Source organism: Hylobates moloch, unplaced genomic scaffold, assembly GCF_009828535.3.
Source record: "Hylobates moloch isolate HMO894 unplaced genomic scaffold, HMol_V3 SCAFFOLD_18, whole genome shotgun sequence".
Lineage (NCBI taxonomy): Eukaryota > Metazoa > Chordata > Mammalia > Primates > Hylobatidae > Hylobates > Hylobates moloch.
The window spans coordinates 41,716,404-41,730,246 of NW_026652293.1; the positions used below are offsets into that span (position 1 = coordinate 41,716,404).

Below are 13,843 nucleotides of genomic sequence, written 5' to 3' on the forward strand. Positions count from 1 at the left end.
TGCTCCTTTCCACACTAGAGCTAGATCGACTGTTCTTAAGTGCAAATCTGATCGTGTTACTCCCTGTAAAACATTCTCCCCACTACCCTCATTTCACAGTAGAAATGCCTTCACTGTCTCATGTGCGTCTTCCTGGGCTCGCCCTTGCTTCTTCTCCAGTGTTTACTCTTGTCCCTCCTCACTCTGTATCCTATGCTCCAGCTATGCTGAATTATTTATCTAAGTCTGTTGATGCGGGGATTCCTACATTCAGTAGAGCTACCTGCTGACAGTTTTTCTTGGCAAATAATTGGGCAATCAGATTAGAATGATGGCTTTGATTTTTAATACACAAGAAGATGGAAAATTTAAGTGAGAGACATGAGAAGAACTCTGGCGCTGCATCATCCTAAGCCATTAACTGTGAAAGAACATCCTTCACAAATTTCCCAGAGACCTAAGCATATGGTAAGAATTCTGGAACTCAGAGAGAACATGAAAAATGCTGACATTATAGAACTTTATTTCACAGTGAGGAAATAATGTGCCTAAGGGAACACAGAGAATGGACACCAGAATGTAGGTGTTCTGATGGTCTTTGCTTGTCTTATTCACCAAAGCTCTAATGCCCAGTGCTGTGCCTGGAACACAGTAAGCACTAAGTTAATATTTGCTGAGTGACAATTCACTCAGCACTGTGAACTATGAACCAGTGACAATTCAATACTTATTTTCCCCTTTTAGACACCACTTTCTCTCCTTATGTCCTATCCTTCTTTGTTAAATTCTACAAGTATAGGTGGACAAAGTTTACTGTCTCAGCTCCTCACACAATCAGAGAGGAGGAGACCATGCCCCAGGAGAGAAGAACACTGGAAGAACACTTTTAGTCACTTGCTCCATGCTCCCAGCTGCCCTCCCCCATCCCAAAACTTACCCTTTCTCATCAGAGAAGTGGCTTTTATGAGAATAGGGTAAAAGGAAGGGTCCCTGTACCTCATATAGAGCCTTTATCTTGAGTTTGAAAAAGGCACCCCATCTGGAAGTATGAATTATAAAAAGGTGCAGAGTAAGCAGGATTTCAGCCTGGTCATAGCCCCCTGAACGGAACACTTTCTTTGAGCTGCCTGCACCATGCTGGCATGCAGTGGTCCTGGCAATGATCACTAGTCATGAACACCAGTCATGAGCTGAACATCCCTGAGCTGAACACTTTCTGCGAGCTGCCTGCACCATGCTAGCATGCAGTGGTCCTGGCAATGATCACTAGTCATGAACACCATTCACACATGGTTTCTCTGTCTCTCTTGTACTGGCCTGGCCTCAACAGCACCTCTGCTATTAGGTCTCCTAGGGAAGTTGCTGGGCCATGGCTTAGTGCACTGTTCTAGAGCCTGTCCAGGAGGCTGCCTCCCTTTGGCTTCCTCTCTCTGGTCATCAATCGGAAGAGGATTAAGCCATGATCCTCTGTGTGGCTGACCCACTCCTAAAGACCAGATTTGGATGATTTGTGCTGGGAGTGGGGGTAAAATATGACTTTGTATATAAGATGCATTCCCCTAACAATATTTATTAGGAACCCCAGTGTTTTGTATAATAATACCGATAATGTAATGGGTTCTGATACCCTTCTCAATTAGTAAGAATCCATAAGAGAGAAGAAAGGGTGTGACATAGCTGGATTTAACTTCCTTAATCCCCAGCAGATACCCACGAGAATTTCCAAAAAGCATTGGTATTCATGCAAAAAGATATCATGGACCCTTCTCTAAATTTCCAGTGCCTCCAGAGCTCAGAAATCATAGAAGAGAAAAGGGAGGATATTTTTTTTCCCCAGAAACTGAGAATGATATAATCAATGTAATTGAGCACTAAATTTAAATCCTGAGCTTGCTAGCAGCTATGGCAAAAAGGGACACATGAGGGTGAAACAGCTTTTTTCTGATAAATAAAACATAGCTATCCTTGAAGGGAGACAAAATTATTCCTGGGAAGAAATTCTAGAAGAGATTTATTGCATGGATCATAATGTAGAAGGTATTCAGTATCAAAAGGGAAGCTCCAAACACAATTCTCACACAACCATTTCCAATATTCCCTCACCACTAACACTAGAGCCATGGTATTGAAATGTGACTTAGTGAAAGATATTTATCTCTCAAGTGCAAAGACACCGTGGTCTGAGGTCCTTGTTTCCTTGAATCTCATCTGATATGCAGATGATCATTAAGTCCATTTAATTTTCTCTCAAATGCCAGGGACCTCAGCCCAGTCAACCCCTGACGGAACTTTGCAAGGAGTGCCATGTAGACTGCTTGAGAGGCTACAAAGGACCCTCGGGGAGCTGTCTAGGAAGGGAGATGGTGACAGTGCCCTGGGAGTGCCAAAGAAGTCCTGGGGGAGGCACAGCTTTGAAATGGCTGAAAAGGCTAGGATAGGCCAGATGAACTGATTCCCTAGCTGGAGGCTGAACGGTTCCATCAAGAGGAAGTGGAGAGGAAGCATGAGTAGAAGGAGTGTGTTTATTGATGTGCCTGTGCCTACTTCGAATGTTTAGGCGAGACAGACAAATGTGTAGGGAAGCCCGATGGGAGAGTTGCAAGGGTAAGCACATTTTATCTATTTTGGATATTGCGTAATGAAGAGAACTATAAGAGAAAGCTCTTACAATTAATATTAGGGTGCATGAAAACTATATATAATGGCCAAAACAATGCAAATAACTGCATTGCCTAATTTTAACCTCCTAGATTATGAATATAAAGCACTTATGTAAATATTGGGATTTTTGAGGTTAGAGGTGTATGCCAATTGAAAGAATAAGCTTTAGAGGAAGGCATCTGGGTTTAAATATTGACATTTTCTCTAATTTAGCTGCATGACACTATATGAATTTTGTAACATCTATGAGCTCAATTTTTTCATCCACAAAAAAAGGGATAATACCTCAAATTATTTTTGTAAGGATTACATGAGTTATCTTTGCAAAGTGAATTACTTTTTTCAGTAAGCTGCACTGAGTCTACAAGAGCTACATACTCCTGTAACTCTTATGGTGCCAACTGTGCACGGAGGTGGCACTTAAATGTTCATTTTCTTAATGTGGCACATATACACCATGGAATACTACACAGCCATAAAAAAGAATGAGATCATGTCCTTTGCAGGGACATGGATGAATCTGGAAACCATCATCCTCAGCAAACTAACACAGGAACAGAAAACCAAACACCACATGTTCTCACTCATAAGTGGGAGTTGAACAATGAGAACACATGGACACAGGGAGGGGAACATCACACACTGGGGCCTGTGGCGGGGTGGGGTGGAGGGGAGGGAGAGCATTAGGAGAAATACCTAATGCATGCGGGGCTGAAAACCTAGATGATGGGTTGATAGGTGCAGCAAACCACCATGGCACATGTATACCTACTTAACAAACCTGCACGTTCTTCACATGTATCCCAGAACATAAAGTAAAATTAAAAAAATAAAATAAGTGTTCATTTTCTTTCCCTTTCTCTTAATAAGTGTTCATTCTCTTTCTCTTGAATTGCATGAAAGGCTCAATCCCATTCATTTACCGGGATATGGGAATAACGTATCTCTTTCACCATGCTATTGGTACTACTGAGGATATTAATGAGGGGCACTGGAGACTAGTGACCGTTCAGTGTAGGGAAGCCAGGGCAGAAGTTGATCATCAGCACTGGGACCATGATATTAAAGGTACAGGCATGCAGGAGTATGGAGAAGCCCCTGAGTTCCCAGGGACACATAGTGGGGGGATTCTTGCAAGAACTCCTTGAGGAAGCCTTAGTACTTCTCAACCTACACACTTCCATTCACTGTAAAAAGAAGAGACAGATGCTTACTGTCCACCCTGGACTTCAGCTTAAATCTTGCAACTTAGTAGCTGTCTAAACTACAGCACCTCTCTCAACTCTTTCCTGGGATCCTAGTCGAGTGTAGGTTCCTGGGATCCTACTCTAGATTTACTGAACCTTTGGTGTGGGTCCAGCAATTTGCATTTTACCACAGTCCTAATGCACAAAAAATTGTGGAAATGACTGCTCTAAACCTTGGTATTATAAATTATAGGTTCATAGGTTCTAAAATAGTTGAGATTATTAATAAATGTATTAGCAATTACACTTTTTCCTTCCTAGTTGTTAAAAGAATTGAAGTGTTTATATATATTAGTAAGAAAAAAAAAGGCTTAAAAATAGTTTCCCAAGGGATCTCGAAAGATTACAAAAGACAAGAAAATGGAATTCACAAGTCCTGAGATTTTTCTATGGTCATCAGAGCTTGACGGGGGTATCCAAGGCTCAGGGGAATTCACTGAAAGCTTTCCAGAACACAATGGAGAGGCAGAAATGCTCTGCTTGCTCAGTCAATAATGAAGGTGGAGCTGATGGACAAGGCAATGAGGAGGATCAGAGAAAGATTTATAGGAAGCCTCTGGAGGGAGGGACATTGGAGGACAGGTCTGAGACAATCACCCACTTGGAAGATAAAGGGGGACAAATCTTCCCAAAAATATTTAGAGGTTTCAGTAAGTGTCTGGAATCTAGGCTAACACTTGGCATTGACTAAATCTCATCCACATTTGAGAAACGTTGATGACTGTGCTACCACAATGTGGTAAGCAGAATCCTAAAGATGTCCCCTCAATATTCTGTACACTGGTTATTCAATTAAACACTAACTGAGGCCCTGCTGTAAAGGAACTGGGCAGATAGAATTATTTAATAGCCAGATGACCTTAAAATAGGGAGATTATCCTGGATTCTCTGGTTGGGTCCAGAGTAATCACATGAGCTCTTAAAAGCAGAAGAGAAAGGCAGAGGAGTCAGTCAAGAGACACAGCAGAAGAGGAAGACAGGAGAGATGAAGCAGAAATATTGGAGTGGTTCAAAGCATGAGAAAGATTTGACCCATCTTTGCTGGCTTAAAAGATGGTGGCAGGGGTGATGGGCCCAGGAATGCAGGAGGCCTCTGAAAGCTGAGAAGGACCACTGGCTGACCTTTAACATGGAAACAGGGACCTCAGTCCTACAACTGCATGGGACTAAATTAGGTCAACCACTTGAATGAGTGTGGAAGCAGATTTTTCCCAGAACCTTCCAATAAAAACCTTGATTTTGGCCTTGTGAACACTTTCTTTGGTTACGGAGGAACCAGTAGAACCAACCTAGATTTCTGACCTGCAGAACTGTGAGAGAATAAATTTAAGCCACTAGATTTGTGTAATTTATTATAGCAAGCAAAAATGATGGATGGACACTGCCCCTCATGACCTTACTCTATTGGTGAATTCCACACCAATAGAATTCTACTTTGAACACCACTTTGTTTGCTGTTTACCCAAAGGCCCTTCACACTTTGTTTGCATTGCTTCTGAGGGTTTAAGTCTAAGCCATTTTGATATGCTCATACGCTGTTTCTCAAAGCTGGTCTGTACAACTCTTCTGGCCCACACTTGCTGTCGTCTAACCCTGTCTTGTTGGGTCTGCATACCAAGATTATACACAATGGACTCTATCCTCGGTCCTCTGGCCTTAGTTCCTTTGCATTGTTTATGTCTTGGACCTTCCCAGTAGATTCCACCTGATTCGCCCCTCAGTCTTTTATCATGCCACGTGACCTTGGGAAACACTCCTGCCCATAGTCCATTCCCTGGTTTTACTTGTTGTTTAGTGTATATAGGAAAGATAAAGGAGCAGTAAGAAAGGAAAGTCTGATTCTGTGATAGAATTTAAAAAGTCATTAAAATGAAAAAGAAAGATGCCAGGCACGTTAAAAACAAAGCAGAAGCAATGAAAACAACAACAATGACAAAGATCTAGTTCTTTATTTTTCTTTTTCCCCAAAGAATGTCATTGACCCAGGTTTGAATTGACTGGTTCCAGTTCCACTTATACCCTTTTCTCCTCTGGGTAAGCTACTTAAACTCCTTGAGCCTCGGTTTCTCTCTTCTTTTAAATGGGACAACAACATTGTCTTGCAGGGTTGTTGTGAAGGCTGTTGATGATACATGGAAAGCATCTACCATGGTGCCTGGTACATCAGGTGCCTGAAAAATGATACCTATTAAAAATCACAATACCAGCTGGCAAATTAGTCACTTCAGTAAAATATATATATATTTTTTCAGCAAAATATATATTTTAAATAAAATGTAAAGATGTAAATTTATATATAAATATACAAATAAAAATATATATTTTCAGTAAAACATATATATATATTCAGTAAAATTTGTGACCAATTTGGAAAACACCAATTTGGTATTGTGATTATATATATATAATCAGAAAACCAGTTAAAGACACTGAAGATATTAAGCTTTGTTATAGGATTTGATTTTTCATAAGCAAAAATATGTAAAAAAAAAAAAAAAAAGGCTGAATAAATCAGTGTTAAATAACAGCAAAAACTTCCACAAACTCATATCGAAGAGCCCATGTGTTTCCAAAGCTTATAAATACATCACTTGAAAGCTACTTCAATTAGCTCATGAGCTTCCAGCTCTATCATCCATCTCCCTATCAGAAAAGTCACAGGGGTGCAACCTCTGCTCTCTATTGAGCTCTTGCAGATACCCTGAGTTGCTGATTCCTTCCACATCTGGATCTGTTTGGCGATGCCTACAGCTAGCTGGGATTCGGTCCCTTGGAAACTGGCTAAGATCTCCCAGTGCTTCCTCCCTGACTCTCTCCTGGTCTTCCACATACACACTATCCCCGTGCTTGCTTTGAAGAGTTGTTGGAGCAGCATTCAACCTCTCCAGCAGTTTGAGTAGCATACGCTCTGATGTTAGAAGTCACAGCTCTTCAAAGAAGCAGAAAATCACTTTTTGTTCTGGGTAATTCTGTACTTTTAACATGAAGTAGAGAAAACATGTTTCAACCAATGGTGAATAGGGTGCATTTGGTGTGTTTTCAGGGCCTGATATGTCTCCAAGGTCATTTGCTTTGTTGAGTGGTTGAGTGGTTATTTCAGGAAAATAATTTCTAAAAATCCCAAACATCACAAAACAAAGGCCACGCCAATTTTTTATGAATAGAAACTGCTCATATATACGAGAAGGCAAGGATTCTTTCAAAATTCCTACAACACTAGCTATTCCACAAGGTACACCAAATCTGAGTTTCCTGTTGTATTGATGAGGAAACTGAGGGCCAAGGACTTGAACAAAGAAGATCAATTCTCAAGAGCTGTATGACACTTGCTTTCTATGAGGACCAAGGGATTGGTGGGCTTCTCTGGCTGGTTGTTTGGGCTGGTGAGTCCAGTCAGTTCTGGGGCTAAAGTGGGAGGCCCAAGGCTGGCTGCTCAGGGTTCAAAAGCCACACAAGATCCTGCTGGCCATCTCATAAAGGTGCAAGTAAAGGCCACCAAGCAGGAGCTGCCAATTCAAGGGCATTATTATGCTGTCTGTGCATCGTGCCAACACCTGCCATCTGGCACTGACAGTGACCCTGCAAAAAAGCCTGGGCTACTCCTGCTTCCTCATGGGCAGATCAGCTGCACAGAGTTAACACGCCAAAGGTCATACACTGGTATATCTTCAAGACAAGTTCAAACATAAGTCCGATTTCAAAGCCTGGGCCCTCTTTACTGCTTTGCAGTGGTAAAAACCATTCAACGAAACATTTAAAATAAAAACAACCACCAAAAAAATCCCTAAAACATGCAACTATTCCTGATGGTGAGTATTTATCTTCATCTATCTTTTTTTTTGAGACGGAGTCTCACTGTCTCACCCGGCTGGAACGCAGTGGAGCGATCTCAGCCCACGGCAACCTCTGCCTCCTGGGTTCAAGTGACTCTCCTGCCTCAGCCTCCTGAGTAGCTGGGACCACAGGTGTGTGCCACCACGCACAGCCAATTTTTTGTATTTTTAGTAGAGATGGGGTTTCACCATGTTGGCCAGGATGGTCTGAATCTCTTGACCTCGTGATCCACCCACCTCGGCCTCCCAAAGTGCTGGGATTACAGGCGTGAGCCACCGCACCCGGCCTATATTCATCTACCTTTATGTGTGACCGTGTCATTTTCTTACTTTAAAAGTAAGCCTTTTTCTTTGGGGGGAGGGGGAGGCATGTCTATCTTGTTTTTAATGAACCTAAAATCATCAGCGCTTACTGTTTTGAGACCAACTGTTATTACCTAAGCTTCTGCTTCTTTTAAATAATCGTATGTGTAGCCCTCACCTTTCTGTGCTTCATTTATCAAGTGGAAAGGAGAAATGTTTACATAGTGGGGTAACTAGTCCAGTCATGCTATTAGGCTGCTCATCCCCCACCTCCTCCACCTATTTTTAGTCCAGTGCTTCAGGCTGATATTGTATCATCAAAAGAAAAATGAAACAGCTAGTCACATGATAGGAGTCAACTGTTACCAGAACAAAAAGAAAATGATACTATCAAGCATAAGGAAGAGATTCCTGGGTTATGCCCTGTTCCTACTTATGAAGGTAGGCACCTAGTGTGGAAGGCATTAGAAACAGGTCAAACCATGAGTGGCTATTTTTTTTGAAATCTGAGTCAGTTAGGGTGGGAAGGAAACTAGTACCTTACTGAGAAGAGACAGGGTCAGAGTTTAAATCCAAAGACCATGGTTAGAGTAAAAGTGGGAGGATAAGCCACAAGGTTGGTGGTCAGAAGAACAGAAGAGCAAGGACTAGCTTAAGGAACATGGTTCACTATGAAACCATGTATGACGCATGTTGAAACTCCCTTTCTTAATAGTCCTCCATGCGTTTTGCAAAGTCCAGAGTTTGCATCCTAAAAGGATGGGGTGTGCATCCTAAAAGGCAAGCTCTGCCACTTCTTGGATTTGTGACTTTGGGCAGGTCACTGTTCATTCCTCGTTTGGCGAACAGTGATGGAAATAACTGTTTGACCATAAGGCAATTATTTGGTGCCAGCTTCTGACCTAAGAACTGTTGAGATTTTAAAAATAAGCCATTGCTCCTATCCTCAAAATGTTTTTCCTATAGAGTAAATTTAAAACATATGTTATGTCTTATGACAGCCTTGATCTTATTTTCTTCAGTGAAAATTATACTCCCTATTGCTTTCAGTGTAGGTTTTAATTCTTTGATTGCCTTTTTAGTTGTCTTGTGGTCTTTGCCATTTCCCCTTTTTTCTCATTCCATTGTCCTTTCATCTTAACTCATTCTTTCCTAATAAGTTTCTGGCCTATTTCATAGAGATATGCCTTGAAACAAAATTTCTGGCTGGGAACAGTGTTTCATGCCTATAATCTCAACACTTTGGGAGACTGAAGTGGGAAGACGGCTTGAGGCCAGGAGTTTGAGACCAGCCTTGGCAACACAGTGAGACCCCATCTCTACAAAAAATATTTAAAAAATTAGCTGGGCATGCTGACATGTGCCTGTGTAGTCTTAGCTACTTGGGAGGCTGAGATGGAAGGACTGCTTGAGCTCAGAAGTTCAAGGTTACAGTGGGCTCTGATTAGGCCACTGCACCACTGCATTCTAGTTTGAGTGACAAAGAGCAAGATCCTGTCTCTTAAAAAAAAATTAAAAATATTCTATTGAATATACTACAAAGTTCTCTAACATTTTCATTTGGTTTCAGTAGTAAATAATTTTCAAGAGGGCTTTCCTTTAAGTGTTCACAATGGTATTTTTTTTTTCTTTGTATGTAATGGTTTTTCTTTTTTTTTTTTTTGAGACGGAGTCTCACTCTGTCACCCAGACTAGAGTGCAGTGGTATGATCTCCGCTCACTGCAAGCTCCACCTCCCAGGTTCTCGCCATTCTCCTGCCTCAGCCTCCCGAGTAGCTGGGACTAGAGGCGCCTGCCACCACGCCCGGCTAATTTTTTTGTATTTTTTTAAGTAGAGACAGGGTTTCACCTTGTTAGCCAGGATGGTCTCGATCTCCTGACCTCGTGATCTGCCTGCCTCGGCCTCCCAAAGTGCTGGGATTACAGGCGTGAGCCACTGCGTCCAGCCGTATGTAATGGTTTTTTCTAAGGGGCCATTATTTTTCAACATTTACTCTAACTAGACAGGTACACATGTTCAGTATTTCCCAGCATACAGTACACACGATTTGCTCTTTTTTTTTTTTTTTTTCTTTTTTTGAGACAGAGTCTCGCTCTGTCGCCCAGGCTGGAGTGCAGTGGCACAATCTCGGCTCACTGCAACTCCGCCTCCCAGGTTCAAGCAATTCTCCTGCCTCAGCCTCCTGAGTAGCTGGGATTACAGGCGCCCGCCATCACGCCCAGCTAAGTTTTGTATTTTTAGTAGAGACGGGGTTTCACCATGTTGGTCAGGCTGGTCTCGAACCCCCGACCTCATGATCCAACCAGCTCGGCCTCCCAAAGTGCTGGGATTACAGGCGTGAGCCACCGCACATGGCCGTGATTTGCTCTTATCCCCACTCACTGCATACTTGAATTTGTCTCTTCAGATCTACAGCTAAATGCCAATTGGCAAAGTACAGCAGTTTTTATTTTCTGTAGCTTTGTTGGACTGAGGTAGATCAGCACTGCATGGCTTTCCAAGCCTAGAACTGGTAGTGCAAACTACACCCTTCCTCCCAAGTTTACAGGACTACTAAAGCCTTTCCTACATCTGCCCCATTAACAGACGCTTAGAATGCAAGCCATCACCCTTCCTCCTAATTCACACTTCCTGCTTGGGTGGATTCTTGAGCTGGCAGTTTTCAAATGGAATGAACTGAAAGAGTGGCTGGGAACAGGGTCGTGGGGGGATCTAGGAATTTAAATTCACTGGCTGCTTTCCAAAAACAAAACAAAAAACCCAACCATCAGCAGTAAAGTAGAGGAATAGCTGTGCTGTTTTTAGGTTTAAAAGAACCTTGTGCTTTTATGCAAGGGAGCAGAAGGTGGTGAGGTCCAAACTCTTTCCACAGTGGATCACACATGACTTTGTTCTTATGTCATATATGATGTTATCAGACAAGTTGCATTCATCATATAAATTCTAGAAAATCCTCCCAGATTTTCTTTGGGAATACCAATTCTAGTTTTCCTAGTTGAACACCATCCTAATTCCTAAGGCCTGCATGAGGTCATGATTTTTTTGCATTTTTACAAATATTTTCAAGAGAAGCAGAAAAAGGCTGCATCAGGGTTTGCTAGCCCAATGCCACATAAAAACAATTTCAAAGTCTGACGCGTATTGAGCATCTCCTTCAGCTTGCACTGATTATTACAGAGATCACACTGTAAAATGATTATACACACACACATACACACATGTACAATAATTACCTCCCCTACTTTTATGTGAACTTAGGACAGGTACTTTTCTGTTTTCTTTGTATTACCTGGGTTTAGCACAGGCCTGCACATAGCAGGTATTCAATAAAAACACAGTGAATGGATAAATGTTTAACAACGCAAGAAAAGAGTCACCTGAGGGGAGAGTAGAGAACTGGGAGAGTGCAACGCTGCCAAAGCAGGAATATACAGATACCCAGTGGTTCTCCGAGAAAATATTTTCTTTTTTTATTATTAACATAAAATGCTAAAGGCAATCTATCATTGGTTAGACAATGATACAAGGAGCCAAAATTGTAGACATTCACATGCCATGCTCTCTTCCCTCTAGAATACTGCACATACTATGATTCCCTTGGCCTCAAACCCCCTTCCCAGCTTCACTCAGTGTCAATGTTGCTTCCTGTCTGGAGCTTTCCTGACCGCTGGGACCAGGTTGGGCAATCGTCTTCCATGCATCTGGAGAGCTCTGGACAGTGAAAGACACCTGGAGCTTAATACTACCTTTCCATTCCCTGTTTATATATTCTGTCTGCCTCCCAAAGATGGTGATATTCCTGAGGACTGGGATTGTGTCTAGCTACTCTTATATCCCCCAACAACTGTAACAGGGCCTGTATTTGTTTGATGAATAAACAGTCTCATAATTATGATACAATGGGAGTTTATCTTCATTTACTTGGAAATTAATATTGGTATTAAATACTTAGGATATGGATAGTCAGTGTCAGTAGCCATTTAATTCATTTGGTATTAGTAAATTTTTCACGTTTGTTTTATCTAATGCAACAAATGACCTCTTTATTATCTCCATGTTGCCTATAAATTATAAATAAGTATATACTGAGTACTTACTCTGTGTCCAGGGAAATGTTTTAGGGGCCAAATGAAGAAATTGTACATGGATCTTGCTTTATTGGAATTATCCTGCAATTCTAGTTCCTATTAACATTTTATCAAGCTCTCACCCACCCCCAACTTTAAACATGCTCCATGAAGGTAGGTATTGTTGCATCTTATTCATATCTGCGGCAGTGCCTGGCACACAATAGGGACCCAATTAATATTTGCTGAATGAGTGCTGGAGATAGGCATCAACAAAGTTTCCAGCAAAAGGATATAACATGATAACAGAAGAATTTCAGGGTCATTATTTTGATGTTTTCCAAAACTGGATTGAAGGAAGGAGATTTGGGGTGAAGTATTTAGCTCAGAATTGCCTTCCTTCTATCTTATTTAGGTCGTCTTCTCCTTCCAGTGTTGTGATGCAAATTCATGGAGTGATAACTATTCCATTGTAGCCTAACCCAAGGACAGTGATAAAGAGAAATCATTGCCAAGAACTACCAAGTGATATATGAGGTATGTGAACAAACATGTAACTTTTTAAAAAAGTAAACATACCCAGGATTTTTAGATACAACTTGGCATATGTCCCCATGTAAGAAGTTCCTTTTGGTGCATACACACTTATTCTCATGATACGAGAATTCTTCAGAACACTCCATTGATTTCTTTGGAATTTCATTCTGCATTTGGGTCAACTTTATTAGAATATCCTTCTGATGATAATTCCTAGGTCTTGGATGTCAGGATTGGTTTTAAAAAATGGATAAAAGCTACTGGGAGACATGAAGCCTCACGTGCTGGGTACTGAATTTGGGTAAGACAGACATTGGCTAGGGAAGGCCCCCAGGTCAGTTTTATCTAAAGCAACAAATGACCTCCAGAGCAATGACCATTTTACTATGCAACACTGCTTTGTTTTGGGGTCATTTAAAACACTGGTCAAGCTTCTTGACTGCTTCAACATTTTAAGTATCTAGTTCTATTTGGCTTCAGATATTTGTCTCTAATTAAGACACTTATTTCTGTACCCATATGAAATGTGTTCTTCTCCTACCCCCTGTTTACAGACAGAGTTGGTTATCTGAAAATATGACTTTCTAGTTGTGGCCTGTTGCCACATGGCCCTCTCTGGACATTATTCTTCTGTCTCTATAAAAAAGGACACCAAGCTCATGATTTGTTGTGTAGGCATATGCTTCACGGACTCCAGATCAACATAACCTTTGCCATGTCTAATTTTCTTTTCTTTTCACCATGACTCCCTTTTAGTAATAGAAGTTGATCATGTCAAGTAGGTAATGAAAATAAACTTCCGGTCTTTCTGCTGGCATCATAGAAATATTTAAAACAATCTCAACAAAACTAACCACAAAATTGTAGTAGTTTGAGTCTTGAATTCGTGACTCCATCAGGCCTGCTCCACTGTTACGCAGCTTCCTTTGTACAAGTCTTGCCTTGTTTACAGCCTCCATTCTGAACTCTGCCTTAACGTACCTCACACTCACCTTCTCAGCTTCATGACATTTACCTGGTTCCTGCATTCATGGCTTATTTTCTTATTTGTGGCCTCACCTGGCCCCTCCTCTACCTTTAACCTGCTTCATCACACCTCAAACATGATTCTCCTGGTGTCTAGGATGATATTACTTTTATATCTCAACTGGGGTAGTTGAGAGTTCTCCCACCAAGTTCACCTGGCCCCTCTAGGAGAGCCTAGAATATCCACAG

General features: G+C 41.4%; 1 protein-coding gene across 11 annotated transcripts in view; it reads right to left on the reverse strand.

The window, feature by feature from the left end:
• Positions 1-13,843, reverse strand: part of FGGY (FGGY carbohydrate kinase domain containing) — a 478,411-nt gene that overhangs the window by 136,716 nt on the left and 327,852 nt on the right. The gene's annotated exons all lie outside the window — the stretch shown is intronic.